The sequence below is a fragment of the Puntigrus tetrazona genome, chromosome 15, assembly GCF_018831695.1.
Source record: "Puntigrus tetrazona isolate hp1 chromosome 15, ASM1883169v1, whole genome shotgun sequence".
Lineage (NCBI taxonomy): Eukaryota > Metazoa > Chordata > Actinopteri > Cypriniformes > Cyprinidae > Puntigrus > Puntigrus tetrazona.
This window is the reverse complement of record NC_056713.1, coordinates 20,028,023-20,047,562: the sequence shown is the minus strand read 5'-3', so window position 1 is coordinate 20,047,562 and position 19,540 is coordinate 20,028,023. Positions and strand designations below refer to the sequence as shown.

At 36.4% G+C, this 19,540-nt stretch overlaps 1 protein-coding gene across 2 annotated transcripts in view; it reads right to left on the bottom strand.

Annotated features, from left to right (window-relative positions):
• Window positions 1–19,540, bottom strand: part of aplp1 (amyloid beta (A4) precursor-like protein 1) — a 46,889-nt gene that overhangs the window by 26,697 nt on the left and 652 nt on the right. The window lies entirely within an intron of this gene.

Here is a 19,540-nt window from a genome sequence, read left to right as displayed (position 1 = left end):
TAGTAAAAAAAAAAAGTTGCAATTACTTTTACATTTGTGAGAAAAAAGGTCTGAACTGTAAACATAAACCCGCAATTCTACAATAAGTTATAATTGGTTAATAATTCTCACATTGTAGAAATCCGCACAAAATCGTCAGCGTCAAAATAATACCATTTTCCTGTGAGATCAGGTTGTATGGGTCACCGGGATCCACATCTTTTCACAACTTCATTTATACTCATATCTGTTTGTTTTGCCTTGGGGTGAAGCATGGGTTGTAAGGCAGAGGTGTCTGCTCGCCGCTCAGGGTCTCATCAGTCCAGATTAGTTGAGCTGGAGCTCCAGCTGCCTTGATGAGGAGCAGATGGCAGATGATGGGTGACCCCTGCAGGGATTGTTCTGGGATGGGGTTTAAACACCAGAGAAGCCAAACCTCTACGCATTTAAATTCGGTAGGGTGCACTCACATTTACTTCTCTATTAAGAATTCAAAACCTCCATATTTAAAGAGGTCGTTCACCCAGAACTAAAATGTGTCATCGGTTACTCACCCTCATTTTATTCCAGATATGTTTGACTTTATTTCTTCTGTGAAACGCAAGAAGATATTTTTGAAGCACGCTGGGGCCTGAGCCGACTTTCATTGTATAGACAAAACAAAACGGAAACAATATTTAAAATTTCAACGGAAAAAAAGAAATGGAATGACTAACCACTTCTAAGCCTGTACAATAGTGTAACTTTCCAACGGCATATCAAATAAAGGTCATATAAAGACTAAACTTATATGTAAATTCTGGTAAAGTCTGTATGGCTTTCTTTATTCCGCAAAACAATGGTATTCTGAAATAGTACACACAATGTACAATTCTTATTCAAAGCTTATTGAAAACCAAGTGTCACAAAAGTATGGCATAAAATAAAGGTGCTTCACGATACCATAGAAGAAACTCTTCTTCCGAATGGTTCCATAAAGAACCTATAACATAACCTGATAACATCTTTGTAGAACCAAAAAAATGGTTCCTTTTAAGCATCTTTAGTTTTAAGATTGTACGACGATTACTTTGCTTCAGAAGGCCTTTTTTTAGCCCCTGGAGCTGTGCGGAGGCCTTTTTATAATCGATGGACGTACTTTTTGGGTTTCAAATTCTCGGCCACCATTCACTGCCATTATAAAGCTTGAAAAAGATTTTTTTAATATAAAAAAGATTGTATTCCTCTATAAGTCATATACCCAGGATGGCTTGAGGGGAAGTATATCATACTATATATCATATAGTCATTTACATTTTAGGATTCCCTCTTGATGACCATTTTCATCCCTTGGTGAACCAAGACAACAAATAATAGTGAGAAAAAAGTCAAACAATGGTTATATGAAGTGTATATAAATATGACTTCCTTATATATGACTTCCTTCCTTCTTTCTGCGGAATACAAAAAATATATTTTTGACACCACCGACTTTCACTGAAAAGTCCAAAAAAAAAAAATACGAACTACATGAGAGTGAGTAATTGCTGGCAGAATCTGTCAGGTCCTTAAAAGTATGGCATTAGATAATAAAAACCAACAATAATTACAAGAATTAGTCACAACCGAAAAGTTTACTGCACTCGTTGAATTACTGTGCATCTGTGGGCTGTAAAGTCGTGATGCCCATGTCCCGTGTCACGGTTTATTAAAGAAGAAGCCGCGATGCGTAGCCGGAGATCTCCCACGTAGCCTGTGAGCTAAACCACGAGAATAGCCCTGCTGGTCTGGGAGGTTTCTACACAGTACACACCCACATTAGTCCAGATGGGCACCAGCAGTGAGAGGTGAGTCACTGTCAAACCACACAAACACACTTACCAGACCTTAAATAACCGAGCACGCTTCTGATATACAAACAATCTACAGGACCAGCAGGGCAAAATGTTGTTTTTCTGCACTGAGCCATTGCCGCAGTGTACTGGCCTGATAAATGTGTCTGACTCAGAGAGTGATGTACGACCAAACATTCCACTTTCAACAATCCCCTGTCAAACTCTGTTTTCCCTTTGTTGCTGTCACCCACCATTCTGTTCCTCACCATCATTAAAGCTTTTTGTCCATTCCCCCTCGAAAGTGGGCTGCTTCCTTTTTATAGCTTAATTGCGAGAACATCAAGACGACATCAAGCAATCTTTTTTTAAAAGACAAAGAGGCTTTTTCATATTCTAAATTCAATTACTTCTATTCAGATTGAGGAACGGTTCATAGACGATGGCTCTTGGCCTGTTTTTTGGGGTCTTTCTGATGAACGCACAATGTCCTGCTATCTCTCTCTCTCTCTCTCTAAAAAAAAAAAAATACATCATTTGTACGACAACTGCAGCTAAGTCTGGCATGGCCCAAAAAGCAAAGAACAAAGGCAAGATTCTGGTGGGAACCGTGTGAAATCTTAACTAGGACTTTATGACCTAGAAGTGACAGAAAATCTTACCGTTAGAAGTAGATTTTGACATTTCCTAAAGAAAAACCTGTGCAAAACCAGTTGTCACGATGCTCTGAATGGTTTTTAGAATGTGCTGTGCGGTTGCTATGGTGCCCGTGGCTGCGAGTTCAATGCAAGTTTATGGAATATTTTTTTGCCTGTTTTATGGTCCGCAAAGCAAATCTAAAAGCAATAACACCCCTCTCATAAATAAGCTGCATGCTGCATGATTTGAGGCATCATTCATGTTAGCAATAGCGAGTTATACGCCGCAGTTTAATACTTCAGATCAATGGGAATAACCTCTATCATTAGAGCATTATTTCCAAAACAATTATTAATTATTTACATATAATCTAGAAGTTGCACAGATATGCAACATTCTTACAAGCACAACATGAATATATGAAAAACTATGATAAATAGATAAATACGTACTATATGTATATATTATCCACGCCATATTCAACACCCAAAGATTATAAAAAATACACATAATCGTTCAATTTAATTTATGCCTCATCCTTCCCGCACTTTTTAGTTCGATGAAATGAATCACTGAACCTCGTCACATGAGAAGTAGGCAGAGAAACCCCTTGCTGTTCTTGGTTTAAACACAGGAAGTTGTTTGCACTTTACATTTCGCCCACTTTTTCTCAAAAGGAATGACAAACAGCGTGTCACTTTTGTGCCGAGGACAAACAATTACTATTTCATAAAGAAAGCAACCAAAGTTTGCGATATTAAATCCACAGTAGTCCACCCCACACCATTCAGACTGTATAATGCTAATCCGTTGAAACGTACAGCGTGAGATTTCTCAGTGGTCTGTACTCCTTAGCGGTAGCATGTTCGAAGTGGCGACATTTCATACTTTGTTCCTTTATTCCTATCACTTTCTGTCTTCTATATTTATATCTACATTTTTTTTTTGCATGGTAGTGCGTGAATAATTTGAATGAATCCAGATTTAGACCAACTTTATTGCTATATATCAACAAAGAAAATCCAAGACATTTCAAGTGTATGAAAGTTTTTGCATATGATTTGCATTTATCCTCACAACCCTAAACCTTCTCATAGTGTAAACTTAACGTTTTGGGCTTATGAACATATCGCGTATTCCGTTCCAATCCAAGTTATAATCTCTCCGGACAATGCCTGCGAAGGATTTAAGAATAACGCCGCTCTTGACATCGCCGATCACCTTTTTTGCCGTGAAGTCATTTTCTTGGCCTTTGCATGTAAGGACTGAAACGTGAGATGTCCGTGGCACTCGTTACAACCGCACATATGTTTCAATTTATTCCTTATACTCATTTAATGCAATTCATTCGTTCGGTGTCTTATGCCAGAGCAAATCAGTGTCTCTGCCATCTGAAAGCTTGCCAGCAAGACGCGGCGTTCTAACCGCTGTGAAATCACTAATCCTGCTTTGGAATCGCTTGCTTTTCTTTGCGGGTTATTGCAGATCAGCAAATGGCATGAGAATTGGATTTGAAAGGATAAAGATGATATTTTCCCCCTTCTTTCGAGGCAGGTGCGTATATCAAGGATAATGTGTATGTATAAAGGCCGATTTATCAAATTCAGCTTGTTACACGAAAGCCCAAATAACAGTCATCACGTGAATTACTTTCCTCTGCGCTGGGGGAATATCCTGATCTCTCATCCCTCCGAATAATCATTCAATCCTAAGCACAGAATTCATCAGTGAAATCAAACATTTACTTCATAAACCTACTGTCTGCCTTTTTTGGTTTGCGTCACTACCAATGCGACCTTTGGGACTTTAAAACATTGCCCTGTTTGAGCAAACAAAGATATAAAAGCAACACTTGACGTTAAGTAATTAAAAAGTAGTTTGATTATACAATGCTAACTACAATTTTTGCCATATAATTTGGAATCAATAATGGATTACAATCTTTCTATCTATCTATCTATCTATCTATCTATCTATCTATCTATCTATCTATCTATCTATCTATCTATAATACATCTGTATAGCTGTCCCTAGCCTCTATTAAAAATAAATGCATGGATATAAATAAATCTGAATGAATATAAATAAATTGCATAAATAAATATGCGCATGTTTGCAAATGCATGCATGCATACATAAATGAATAGATACACACTGTTAGGTCATATTGCACATAAATGCATACAGATTTTTGGCTACATATATATTTATTTGTACTGCTGAATTCCATGCTAAGTATTGGATGATTACAAACAATTACATATTTGCATAAATACACATAAATAAAAGCATTAATACATTAATATGCATACACCTGCGTAAATAAATGAATTAAAAAACACCTTTTCTCACCAAAAGCCAGCTGAAAACACTTGCATTTTAGTTGCACAGATTTCTCTTTAGCTTCGGAGACTAAACTGACCTCACATTCATTTACCCTTTAAATAACCTTAATAGCCTTCGTGATGTTTCTCCTAAAAGCATCGTATGCAAAAACAGAAACAGTTAAGACAAATATTAACTTCCAAACAGCAAGAAGAAATAAACGTGGATAGCAAAACTCAGATTTGGTCTCGGATGAGAAATATTGCCGATGAATCAAAAAGAGCAGGAGGTTATTTGAAAAGAATAAAACATTCTTAACGCAATCCACACACATGCATGGTAGAAGATGTTGAGATATAGATAATTTGTTTATGGAATTGCTCTTAAGGCTTTCCTAAAGAGAAGCACCTGTGAAGAGGCTGTAAATGTCAACACCTCACCACACGCAAACACAAAAAACATGCATGTCTGTTCCCTGTTTCTTCCCTCCACATAAAGACAATCCAATCCACATGGGAGCTCATTGTGATTCAAGCTATTTTTCTTCAAGGCTGTTTTGTCGCAGCGACCGACCGTGTGTAAAATTAATACAGTCCTGCAACATTTGAAACGGTCCCCACTGATCTTTCAAAGGCTTCTGCCTCTAATAATGTTTCTGTGCAGTCAGCTAATACAGGAGTCAAAGACATTTTCCTTGAGATTTCGTGCTCTCTCTTAAAAGCACATTTGCGCGTCACATTCGCGCTCATTAAGCCTCGTTTCTTCTTTGCTCTCATCTCTTCCTCGCTCTCTTCTCTGCACTTAGCACATCTGTGGGGTTTGTCAGCTGCAGGTTGCTGCCTTCACGTTGCTGTCCTCTTTGGATCTCTTTTGCATGAGGTACGTGTGTGTGCTATCGATCAGTTGATGACCGACTGCAGCAGGTGTAAACCTGAGCTGAGTGTCAAAAATCCACTGCAGTGATTATGGATGGGTGATGTACATGGCTGAATCATTTCAGCCTAAAAAAATAGCTACATGGACATATACAAGACTGCAAATATGACAGTGAGCAGCTGAGAGGGAAAAAACTGAGACAAATGAGACAACTGCTGACATATAAAAAGTATGGTTCAGCTGGTTCTATATATATATATATATATACAGAGTATAACAATAAAGACATTGTATTCCATAATATTTCCATGCCAAATAAATACTGAAAATTAATGGTTTCCACAGAAATATTAGGCGGTTATATTTAACTGTTTTATTTATAATAATAATAATCTTGATCGGCACATTACAATAATTTTTGAAGAATCATGTGACACAAGACTGGAGCAATGATGCTGAAAATACAGGTTTTCATCACGCAATACATTTTAAAATATATTAAAATAGAAACCAGTTATTTTATATTAGAATAACATTTCACATCATTAGACTTTTTACTGCGCTTTTGATTAAATGAAAGCAGCCTTGGTGAGCATAAAAACTGTATGTAAAAAATGATATTCAGTCACATTATTAAACACTGTATTCATTAATAGTTCATGATACATAACGCAAATATTACCAAACCAAGCATTACCGAAGTAATGTCAGCTAATCTCTGATTGGTGGATTAAAATGTTTTTTTTTGTCCTGGACCAAACATTCCTACTTGAAAATGTACGCCACTAATAAATTAAAAAATCATGAGCAAAACACACATTTAATCTACATTTAATCTCACTGCTATCTACAACAAAGAGTTTTCTTAAGAAGCTTTTTAATGAAAAACATTAACAAAATCCATAAGAGCAAGAATTTATAAACTTGTGCTATTCAATATAATTTAGTGAAAACCAAACTCCCGTATTTTCATTATGACTCTTGATTTTCAGACTTCGTCAGTCTTTACGGCTCTAGTATTTTCAGTAATACAGCTTTTACCAACATACATGCATCCAATACATGAGAACCCTCTATAACATCTCAATAGACCTCTTCCTTTACATTTACAAATCCAGAGCCAATGTATTTAGACCTGAACCAGGGGAATGTGAGCTCTCGCTGGCTTTGAGCACTGATGTCTGTGGGGTTATAGAAAACTTGTCGAAATCTGCATTAGCGTGATCTCGCTCTCCCCAGAGGAGAGAAACACTGGGTTTCCCCTCCTCGTTCTTCGCGTTTACCTTTGTTCACTTTGTTGTGGAAATTTCCAAGACGTCCAATTAAGCTTCCCCCGAATCGCGGCATGTGCAATAACACATTTAAAGCTCCCTTTTTTTTTTTTAAATCAGATCTTTCATCTTGTCTCGTCACCAGCCCGCCCTTCCCCCATCACCTTATACGCACATCAAACACTTCTGCGTGTATTTTTGCCACTCCTTCCCCCATTCTTTACCTCGCGCTCTCTTTCGGCAGCATCACTTGGCCACTGAGGCTGGTTGCTGTGGCAACATCTCCCAACGGAGCTGGCTACCTTCCCTGTTACCGTAGCAACCGGTTCCCTGCAGGATTCCAAATGAGCCACTCCATCTCTCTCTCTCTCTCTCTCTCTCTCTCTCTCTCTGCTTTCCATAATTGAACTGAAATATGCTTTCCTGACTGCTTTATATTCAGTAGGTCAAAAATATAGCCCAAAGAAGCGCTAAATGAGCACAAAGCATTAGAGCCATTGATATTGTTTGTTCGAACGCTACATCGCTGCCACTTAAGATGCTTAGACACACATTTACATGTGACTGATGTCGCTTCGACACAATGGCTCATGACATAATTAAACAAGAGCGAGCAACCAAATCAGATAATGTCCAACAATCTCAGTGGTCTAAATGGGTCCGGGACATTTTACCCCGAATCTCCGCATCTCAAAATGCTTCATCATGTCTAATGCTTGGAATAAGGATCTCGCAGTTTTCCTTTAAAAAGGGAATTACACTATTAAGTTACGCAGATTGGTTCAAACGACCTCTACTATCGTTCCTACTGCAAGAATATATATATATATATATATATATATATATATATATATATATATATATATATATATATATATATATATATATATATATATATATATATATATATATATATATATATATATATATATATATATATATATATATATATATATATATATATATATATATATATATATATATATAATAGAATATATAATATATAATAGAATATATAATACAAAAAAATGTAAATAAATAAATACAATAAATTTTTATAAAATACTGTAAAATAAATAAAATTAATAATAAAAAAATCATTAAAAGTTAATATTAGGTATTAAACTGACAAAAGAAGGAACAAAATAACCAAAACTAAAATATATAAAAAATAAAATCCAATTGTGTTGTTAATTAAAAGACAAACAGACACTGTAATAGTGTCTCAGAGATACTAAAACAAAACGGTTCCCCACCATTTTCGGCCAATAAGCCTACTTGGTTTCACAGATTGTTCCAAATTGCCTGCTTTCACCGAGAGTGTCTTTACATGTGAAATATACAAGATCCGCTTCATCCTCCCTACCGCAAGACCCTTTAATATTCATATAAATATTCATCACAGACCATTAGTGGGTGATATTACTCATGTCTCAAATTGCAATGTGTAATTGCTGCTATTAGCAGAGATTTAGCTGTGGTGTTAGCATTAGTATTAATGCACAGACTCGGCCCTCGTAATTTAAAATGTAACACTTTAGGTTTTTGCTTTATATCTGAATATTCTAGAAATGGAAGAAACCGCGTACTTATTATCAAATAATTTTTAATAACTAATAAAACAAACAAACCAAAAAAAAAAATCCAGTACACCATGGGTTCCCTCAATGGGTTTTTACAATGCCATTTCTAAATTTAGCATAAATACATGATACTTGGACATTTTCTGGGGTTTGCCGTTACAGCTGCAATACACCAAGATATCTTTTTTCCCTGCACATTCTAGTAAAACGATTATATGAAAATAAAAATATGTAAAGTGGGAACTTGATTGTATCCATAGGTTGCTGATTGGAGGCAAATCTGAAAGTTACTTGTAAGAAAGAGCTGGTTTAAGCAGACTAAATAACTGAAGAAGACCAGCAAACGTGACCAAAAATCGAGTTAAGAAATATGGATTAAGCTTGAAAAATAACGGGGGTGAAAAATTAACATACGCCTGAATGAATTGTTCATTATTAGATCAATAAGACGCATTCAAAAAATAGGCCGGCTGAATTTCCATTTCATGCTGACTTTAACAGTTAATTCACTAAACAGTACTTCTCCAGCTTTTATTAATCTTACTTAAATGTTAATTCCAACATTTGTTTAACCAGCATTAAAAAAAGATCAATAAATGCTGTAAAATATATTACTCATTCATGTCAGCTAATGCATTAACAAACTGCGCTAGATGAATAAAAGCTTGAGTAAATCATTTTAATGTCTGTTTTGTACCTGGTTAAAGTCAGGCTGAATTCAGTCATTGTTCATCATCCGTATTACGTTTTTTTTTTGTGGCATCGATAGTTTCGGAGCCAACCATGTCAGATCAGACTAAAGTGTATGCTCTGTATACTGTATATATTCAATGAGCTTCTTCAGTCCGAGCCTAGAGGTTTAATACCGAATAGAGAAAAATGCCCTGTAATCTGTGCTGGATAGAGAAGCACAGTTCAACAATTCATTCAATTATCTGTGCTTGTGAAACATTTTGATAGCTACAGAACTCATCTCGGCTCACAGTGGCAAGTGTTTACAAATGCCGTTTTCTTGCTGTGTCCTTGAGACTTCCTGCCGGTGTGAAATATGCCGCCGGTAAAAGATTGACGAAAAAAAACACATTGTATGAAAGATCGCACGCCTCAGATAGAACACAAAGGAAAAATGAATTGCTGCTGTGAAAGGCAAACATTTTAAAAGTGATGAACAAGCCGAGATAGACCATAATGCCGCGGCGCAATGGTTCGAGGAGAGAAAGGCTGCAGAGAACATCGAGTTCTATTAGAGACGGGAGAGCTGCTAGATTGACAGAAGTAGCCTGAGAGACGGAGAGGGACAGACGGAGAATGAGTGAAGTGGGCACAGACGATAAATATTTTATTGCAAAACAAACTGAGATGATGAAAAAAAGAGAGGTAAAGCAGCTGAGGGTCGGCTGGGGATGAACACACGGGTGGCGGGAAATTGAGAGAGAGAGAGAGAGGGAGGGAGAGAGGAGAGGCGGTGGAACGAGCGACGTTGGAGAACAGGAGAGCGTGACAGAAGCACCCAAGCAGATCCGACAAGCAAGAGTCCGGACCTTTCCGAGGCCCTACATTATTGATGGAGCTGCAGCTACCAACCATCTTTTTTTAGAAAATGTGCTGAGCCGTACACACAAATGCGTCTGCGTTTTGGGGTTGGGGTACATTAAAAAGGTTGCGCAAAAATCAAAAATCAATTTACAGCGAACAGGCCGCCTCCCACAGGAAGCCGAAGTGGACTTTGATTTGGAACGACAGGAAGAGGAACCGGCGTAATTGTAATTCAACAAAACTTAACAACAGAAACATACACGCACTGAAATACATAAGTATCTAAACTGCACTTAAAATATATACGCACAATATAATTTAGTGCTGTCGAACTATTAATAAATGCTTTTATTTACATATGTATGTGTACGGTTTATTTATTATGTGTTTACGAATACGCACACAAAGTATATATTTATATCTATATATTTATATTAATGTATTTCATATTATATTTAAATACATATATAATATATAAGCATAGCATGCTTTTCTTAAATATATAAATGTTTTGGATGCGATTAAATACGATTAATTGTTTGACAGCCAAAAAAAAAAAAAAAAAAATTTAATTTATTTTTGAAAACAATTTTGACAAATTTGCTTTTCTATTTGAGAATTATATAAATATAAAGTTTAAATGAACTGAAAAGTATGAAATAATTATATTCATTTTAATACCTGTTCACAATTCGATTATGAATACTCTTTGTTAATCAGTTCAGCAACTGGCATTCTCAGTTGAATTTTTAATTATGCAGAACCCTGGTATATACCAATGACACCACTTAGCTACAAAAGCCCCCCATTGACGGTGAAGGGGGGGGCGATTTTTACAAGCTGAGATCTGAGTGGAAAACAAATGCTAAGCGGCGCAGGCAGAACTTATCTCAACGGAGGGCTCTGTCATTGCAAAACCTCCTCAATCAAACATATCAAACCGCGATTGATGAATCGATCGATGCTGCATCCTTTCAGAACGAACAACCTGTTTACGTTTTCTAAATCGAATGTGAGCGATTTTAGCCCGTGCAAAAATGTGTTTTTTTGTTCCATGTCGCAGCTGTCTGTTAAATAAGACATTCCTGGTATGAGATTTGACACGTCCAGGTGATACTCAAAAAACTGTCAAAATCACAGTATAACACTGTCATTTGCATAACTTGCTTCGTTTTTTTTCTCTACACAAACAAATAAATACCAAAAAAAAGTGATCGCCATGAGAACTCAATCGACCCGGCACCTCCGCAAGACGCGTTTGATGACGCTAACCGACATGTTTCCTTCAGGATTTATTTCATGTGGAGTCTCGGTGGTATGCGCCAGCCATCATTTCTCATGAAGGACTATATATTTTTATTTCACAGAATTCCTCCAAGGTTGCCCTAAATCTGTCTTCGATCTCACAAATCCATCTTATCTCGCCTACAGCTATTTGCCTGCTCCATTTGCTATAAATCTATTATCACCCCCCATTTAGCCCGGTTTGCATCGCACTCTTGCATTTAACCACATTTCGAACCGCTGGTCTAAACTTGTCCGTGCAAAACCACTGACATTTACGACAGAACTACTGTGTCGACTGCTGTAAAACCGAGTCTTATGTATACAGCTTCGGAATACAATCATATGTCAACACCTACATTTTCCGCCAAGTTGATTCATTATCGCAAACGCCCTTCGCTGAGGAAATCGGTTCTCGGTCACCGACGTGTTTTTTTATAATATGTGCTCCGAAGACAGGCTCTTGACATCTCTCCCCTGACCGACATCTCCCATCAGGCCATACGTGAGTGTGGATCACTGACAGAGATGAATTGGATCAAGCGAACAAACCCTGGGCCAGCGGGGTTAGGATTTCTCCCAAAGCTAATATGGCTCTATCTTCTTTACACTCTCTCTTCCCTCCCTCGGCTTGCAGTTTCATCTGCCATTACTGTATCTTTCTATGTAAACTCTCTTTCTCTCTCACTCACTCTTTTTTCAAGCTTTCTCTCTTTTTATCCATTTCCCTCCAGTAAAAGTCTAGAACAGTGTTATCAATTTACTGCAGCAGCTCCATAGGCTGTCTGACTAAAGCCTCCTACCGGGAAGCCAAACCTTCAGACTTCATTTTTAACCTCACAATCTCTGAAAGTTCGAACAGAAACCGCAGCCGGATAGGTTTTTCCCTGGCCAGGCTGAAACCTGCACTGGGTTTTAGTCGCACTCGCAGGGCCGCACAATTAGAAATAATTCCGAATAACACAATTTGGACGAAATTACTTATTTTTGCAACTGGGTCAAAGTCACCAAAAGCAGAAACTATACGCTGCGGTCATTTCGCATGATGAAAATGCCCTTTTGTTTGTCATAATACTACATTTTCATATTAAAATGTTCTCTAATCTCAGCACCGTCAGTCGCTGAATCTTTCAGCTGTGAGTGAAACATGAGAGGGTCGAACATTTAACCCCAACAGCTGGGTTGCCAAATAACTCCGAAATGGTTGTTTTTAACCCAGCATTTTTTAGAGTGTGAGAACTGTTTTCCTGAACTACTCAGCAACCTTCAAGTGCTGTTGAAAGAAGTCTCTTATGCTCATCAAGTTTATTTAATAAAATTAAAATGAGGTCAAAAATGAAAATGACCGCAGACACTACTCTAATCTTCAGTGTCACATAATCCTTTAGAAATCACTCTAATATGCTGATTTGCTGCTTGAGAAACATTTTTTATTATTGGCAATTTTGAAAAGAGCTGTGCTGGATACAGTATCATTCAAATGATCAGGGTTAGTAAGTTTAAATATCAATATAAATACGAATAAATGCCATCAAACTATTCTTAAATCACAAAAAACGGTTTGCAACATTCGTAGGAAAAGCTTCTAAAGCACACAGTCAGCAGATATATTATAAAAGCAATAAAAAATGCTGTTGTTTTTACTGTACCTGCTTTATTCAAACAAAAGCAAACAAATGATGAGCATGGAAGATTTCCCTCAAAAGTAAAAAACGAAAAAATATTCCAAACTTACTACAAATATTGATCACTTGGCAAAACGAAAAAAAAAACAAATCAATTTTTGAACAAATCATACACCAAAAACGAGCCGTCCGCCTGCACAATAAGTGTCTTATTAACAACATTTCTGTGCCTTGTAATGGAAGCATTATAGATTTTTCACATCGCTCACATGCATTGTACATTAGGTGCTTCATTGTCTACAGTGCGAGCAAACAGCAAGACAGCTAGCGAATGGCTTTTCACCGGAGTCTGCTGATATTTATTCCGCATTGACTTTTTTGTGGGCCTCTGAGAACAAAAGTGAATCATAAGACCGTTGAATAGGTGCTTTATCGCCGGTTGCCGCTAATCTAAATGTCATTCACGCGCACACCATATCTGTGATTGGTCATGAAGCTCAACTATTGCAAAACAAAATGCGAGAGGAGTACATGGAATGCTGTAATCAACACTTTTCACAACTAGTTAATCAAGGCAGCCGTTTGGTTGATTGTGCAACCTGCACGCTCATTCAAAAACACCAGGAAATTGGATCTTACGTCTTGTGTCGTTTCCAATTTGCCTGCATTTCAATCTACAAAAATCCTGAAACGCACGCGACAGTCCCCTTCAGTGCGCAGTTTTATAGACGAAGTGTAATAAAGCCGCTGGAATTCACCGGCTTGACCCTGGAATTCATAATCAACGAACAAAAGTGATAGTGGCTGCCAAATAAGCCACACCGCTGAAATGGACGTAATCTCATTGGCGAGAGTTAATGGGTTTCAGCGGCATCTCTTTTTAATGAGCAGTGTATTTTTCTGTCACAGTCGCAGAGCATGTCTCATCTCCGCACTGACAAGGAATACAAAAACGGCGGGAAGGAAGAGGAATGATGCACTGAAATGGCGCATTTCATAGCCTGTAGCAAATGCACACGGCGGAGCAAAGCACACTGGAAAACATTAGTGAAACCTGATTATCTCCCAGCTCGGAAATTAATTAAACGAGAGATGGGGGAATCTGGTGGGGCTTGCATGCTCCTATCTGTTTCAACAAATCCCCTGCCCTGCAGCCGGAATTGCTGTGCCTCTGTACCGACGGGGCCGCAGTCTACTGGGGGGGGAGCGCTGAGCATGCTGGGCGATTTAAAAATTCAAGCACATCAACACCCAAGGGTCCTTCCTCCCATCCGTGGGTCTCTCTTTACCTGATTAACACTGTCTTACTCCTCCACCACCCACTGCTAACAATGACTACATAAGGACGTCCTGTGGAGCAGCGGTGGCTGCGGAAGCGAAGAAGCACAGGTGCCACTTATCAAGGGCAAAACAGGCTTTTTTGTGCGTGTCTGCAAAGTCACTCCAAAAATCTGACATTGAAAAATGTTCAAAGAGAGAAAGAGATCGTTCAATCAATCAACCAAACCATAAAACGATTACTTTGCAATTTTTTTTAATTAATACAGAATTCTCTATATATAATTGTTAAAACATTAATCATCTAAATTATATTATTGTGTTATTAATTACGCTAACTTATGTTAATTACGTTAGATTTATTTTAGAAAATGTATGACAATCTACCAGAAAAAAATGTATATTTTGAGAAATATTTATTTTAATTATACAAATTGTGTACATAATTACATTACATTTAATTTTCATAATATATTTTATTAATTTTGATGAGTAATAACCTACATTTCATTATAATATATAATTATAATGATATTATTACTCATACTCAGTAATCTATTGGACATATGTAAATTATAAATAAACAAATAAAATATGTAATTTCTATATCATTAAAAATAAATAGAACAATACATATAACCTAATATATATATATATATATATATATATATATATATATATATATATATATATATATATATATATATATATATATATATATTTTTTATGAAAATAAATATTTGCTATGTATGGAATTTTCTGATTTAATTAAATTAAATTGTAATGATATATTATTATTATATTTTACAATTATTATCTAATATGTAAATGTAAATTATTATATAAATTATATAAATATTATGTTAATTACACCATATATAAATTTATTATTACATTAAACCTTTAATATATATATATATATATATATATATATATATAAAGAAATGTCTCACTCAGCTGTCAGAGCTTTATGTATCAAATTTAACAATAAATAAACCAACTGCAATGTACATTGTTCCTTAAAAAAAAAAAAAAAAACTCAGTCCAGATGTGCTCCATAATTGTGCCTGATCTTCCAATCCTTTGGAACCATTTCATGCTATGTTCCCCGAGGGGCTTCACAGTACAGCTTCATCAGGTCTCAGGTTCCATAATGTGGAGTCTTTCCTCTGCCTCTCGAAATCCAATATCAAAATGTTCTCAGAGGGATCTCACACTCCCAACAAGCTGCACAACGGGCCACAGTTCAGCTGTTTCCTCCGTGCACAAACGCAGTTCGAAGCACTGCAACACTCGAAAAACCTCTCCCAAAAACCCAGAGAATAATCCGAGTTTTCCAGCATCAACAAACAACCGCTTCACAACAGTCTAAACATTGCTTTCATGAGGGAAACAACTCCCACAGCAGATTACGTGAGGTACATCGTAAGGTAGAGTGAGCAAAATGCGGCTTTTTTTTTATAAACCACATATTGGGGGGGTGAAATTTTAAGAAGTGGTTTTATTGTGAGTCAAACGGGGGAATCCAACGAACGTCCTGGATCGTGACTGAAAAACCAATGAAGCCCAGACTGACGGTACAACACAACAGAGTTACTGGCACCGACGGTAATCCCAGTAATGCTCTTACCAGTCCGGCATAATTGAACAATGAAAGATGGGTTTATGGCTAATAAATTTAAGCAATCTGCGCTGGTGGTTAATAAATAAAGAAGTATAGTAATCCTCTTAGGATATGACTGTCAACTTTCTGCACGCTCCCACTTTCGTATAACAATGGATGGGATTTGCACCTCATCCAGATTATTTTTAAATGGAATTATGCTCACTGTTTCACACAAGGTGACCTTAAAGACTCTCGCACTCATCCCTTCGGCTTTTATCTGCCATACAGGTGTAACTGAATAGAGTTACATTTGTAATCTATTTGAGAATGGATACAGGTTAATCAAAGAAACATATTATAGCATGTTTTTTCTTATTATTACTGAGGCTTTTTTATGAAAACTTGAGCATAATGAATCTCTGTTTAAAATGCTGGTAAAAGGATTTCCGTGGAAATTGTCAAACTTAATCAAAGAATGGGTTTTTAAATGATTGTATACTAAAATTTATAGTATAAATATTCTAATGACTGACAGTGAGCTGTGGATGATATTTGATGATGATATATATATATATATATATATATATATATATATATATATATATATCTGGGATATGATAGATGGAATTTAATTTCTCTGAACTATTTATTTTGAACTGTCCAGTACTCTAAATTTGTTTTTTTTTTATGTTTATATTTTTTCTAGTTAATTAATTTGCTTCTGAAAACTGGTAACAGAAGGCCATAAGGTTTTATTGAAAATAAATATAGAGGGTAAATACGGTAGGCTAATGATAATTATACTAAATAAATAAGTGCACGTTCATCCTTCTGTTGTTAGTGAAAAACACAGAGACAATTTTATACCAATTTTATACTACTTTTTTCTGCTTTAAAGAACATGAATCCTCTTAACAACAAAGGCTGTTCAGTCAAAACAATGCAAACAAATGGTTCCTCTGAAGAAAATAAACAAGAAGAAAAAAAAATCCCATTATGCTGTTTCAAAGCAAATAGTTATTAAAATATACACTACCAAAATTAATTATTATTTTTTTTCTTTTAGCTAAAATTTCTTTGGCTCACTAATGCTGCATATATTTAATTAAAAATACAGTAAATACAGTATTGCAAAAAAAAAAATTACATATGAATATATTTTAAAATGTAATTTATTCCTGTGACAACAGGAAGCATTTATTCTTATTATCAGTGTTCTGCCTAATTTAATTTTTTTTTTTGGTGAAAATGGCTGAGATTCTATGATTAATATAACATTTTATTTAAAATGAGAATCTATTGGTAACATCAAAAACACACGTACGATGAATTGCGATCAATTCAATGCACAATTCCTTGCTAAATAAAAGTATTATTTCTTTTCTTTAATCTCATTGACCCTAAACTAGTGTACATCTTCAAAAAAACACCCACTGTTCACATTAGCTCATATAGTTTGAGATTAAATAATTCCAGAGTATCGATGCTGCTGTTTTAAACCCAAAGCACACTGAATCTAAAGCAAACGAATCTGCGCGCCTGGTCACCGCAAGAAGACGATATGTAGTCTGCGCATATGCGTTGTATTTCCTTTCTGTTTAATATTTTATCATAAGTGCACAGTAATCGCTAAAGGCACTCCCGCAATAAATCTAAACAAAGAAAGGGTATCCCCTCATAAACTCTCTCTCTCTCTCTCTCTCTCTACCATGAAGGTCCGGACACACGGGGTCACTTCACGTTGCAGGGTTTCCTAGACACGCCCTAAAAACTCTTTCGCTCCTTCCCACGAGCTCCACGGCAGCATCTGTGGACCAGCAGCTAGAGGTGAGTGCTGACGCATTCAGACAGCGGGAGAGAGGACAGTGGAAGTCAGCCAGGTCTCCCTCCCTCTCCCTCCCTTCCTCCGCCTGCGCGCTCTCCCAGGTTTTCCAGGCAAGCTACTCATCGATAAACAGATTGATGAAGTTACGAACTAGTTTCTAACGCGTCTGAAACAAGCGAGCAGACCGACGCGACGCCTTGATCGGGGTTTTAGTGCGTAAAAAGACGAGATGTGTGATAGGTTTGGTCCGGATTGAATTCCGCTGACCTCAATCAGAGTAATTGCATTCTGGGACGGGACTTTATAAAGGGGATTAATAGTGAGAGCAGAGCCGTTTCAGAGCTGACTGATCATCGGTCATTGATTGTGACGTGCGGCTGGCGGATAAATGCTTAAAAATAGCTGCTCGGCCATAAACACTAATAAACACACAAAAAAGTCAGCAAACCGTAGGCTCCCAAAATGCGAAACAATTTAATAATGGACTTTTTAACGGAAATCAGTGGACTCTATTATTAAGTTGTTTCGCATTTTCATGGTGTGCGGATGTTTGTTTTTAACGACTGAATTAATAAATTAACGGAAGACTGCATTTTCTTCCCAATTGTATTTATTTTTCAAGGCAAACTGCTGTGTTGACAGATAGTGCATAAATTAATTATTAATGTTTTACAGCATTTATTAATCTTGTTTGTACACTCACATGTAATTAATTTATTTCAGTTTTTTACTTATTTATATTTATATATAACTGTTAGCTCTAAACACATTGCTGTTAACATGTTAGAATTATTAGAAAATTATATGAATTATATGAATTAAATTAAAAACGAGCATGCATATATATATATATATATATATATATATATATATATATATATATATATATATATATATATATATATATATATATATACATATATATATATATATATATATATATATATATATATATATATATATATATATATATATACATATATATATATACACATATATATATATATATATATATATATATATATATAGTATAGTGTAACAACTGTTTGTTTCCTGTTGAAGACAAATGCTAAAAATAGTTCACGTTGGACTTTTTTTAAAAAATCAATACCGATGTCGCAGTCTAAAACATTTTTTAACCCCCAAGACGGTGTCAATAAAAATCCCTGGATGCGGTGAGGATTGACAGATACGTGTTCCCTAGATCGCACCTTGATTTGTTCACAAGAACTGAAGGGGATTTACAGCGTTTATATCCTGTCAGGCAGACACAATTCACTTCCTGCGCAAACGCTCGACTTCCACAACATCTGCATGCGGCCAAATCTAGCATTAAATTATATAAAGTCTTTATATAATACACCAATCTGCCCCGTTATTGTTTTTCAGAAAGGATTTTCGACCCTTTCTAAATTCAAAAAGGCTTCAACATCCGATAACGTTTCTCCATCCTCGTGCATGGGATGTCAGGCATAAAATGTCTGAGTAACATCGTTTTTCCATCTCGGGCCTGGAGGTACAGCAGGCTTCGTCAGCACTGCAGGCCGCAGAGGCTGCAGCATATCTAATAGCACTGAATCAACAACCCTCCAGACATCATTTAAGCATCACGGCTGAGGACGTGTCTGCCGTAAGGATCTGTCTTCTCCCGCTTCAAACTAGTTTATATGAAAGACTGCTCAAAAACGCCATTTTTTACTGAATTTTCTCCGAAAAACGGCCCACCCAGAAAGTAGAAACGTGAAGTCAGACAGATTCTTTTACAATCAAAGATGCATGGAAACTCATTAAGTTGCATATCGGACATCTGTGGTCCGCTATTAATGAAAGACAGCAATTTCCTCATCTATGCAAGTGCGTATTACACACGATCTAATACATTACTCAGTCTTACAGATTGCT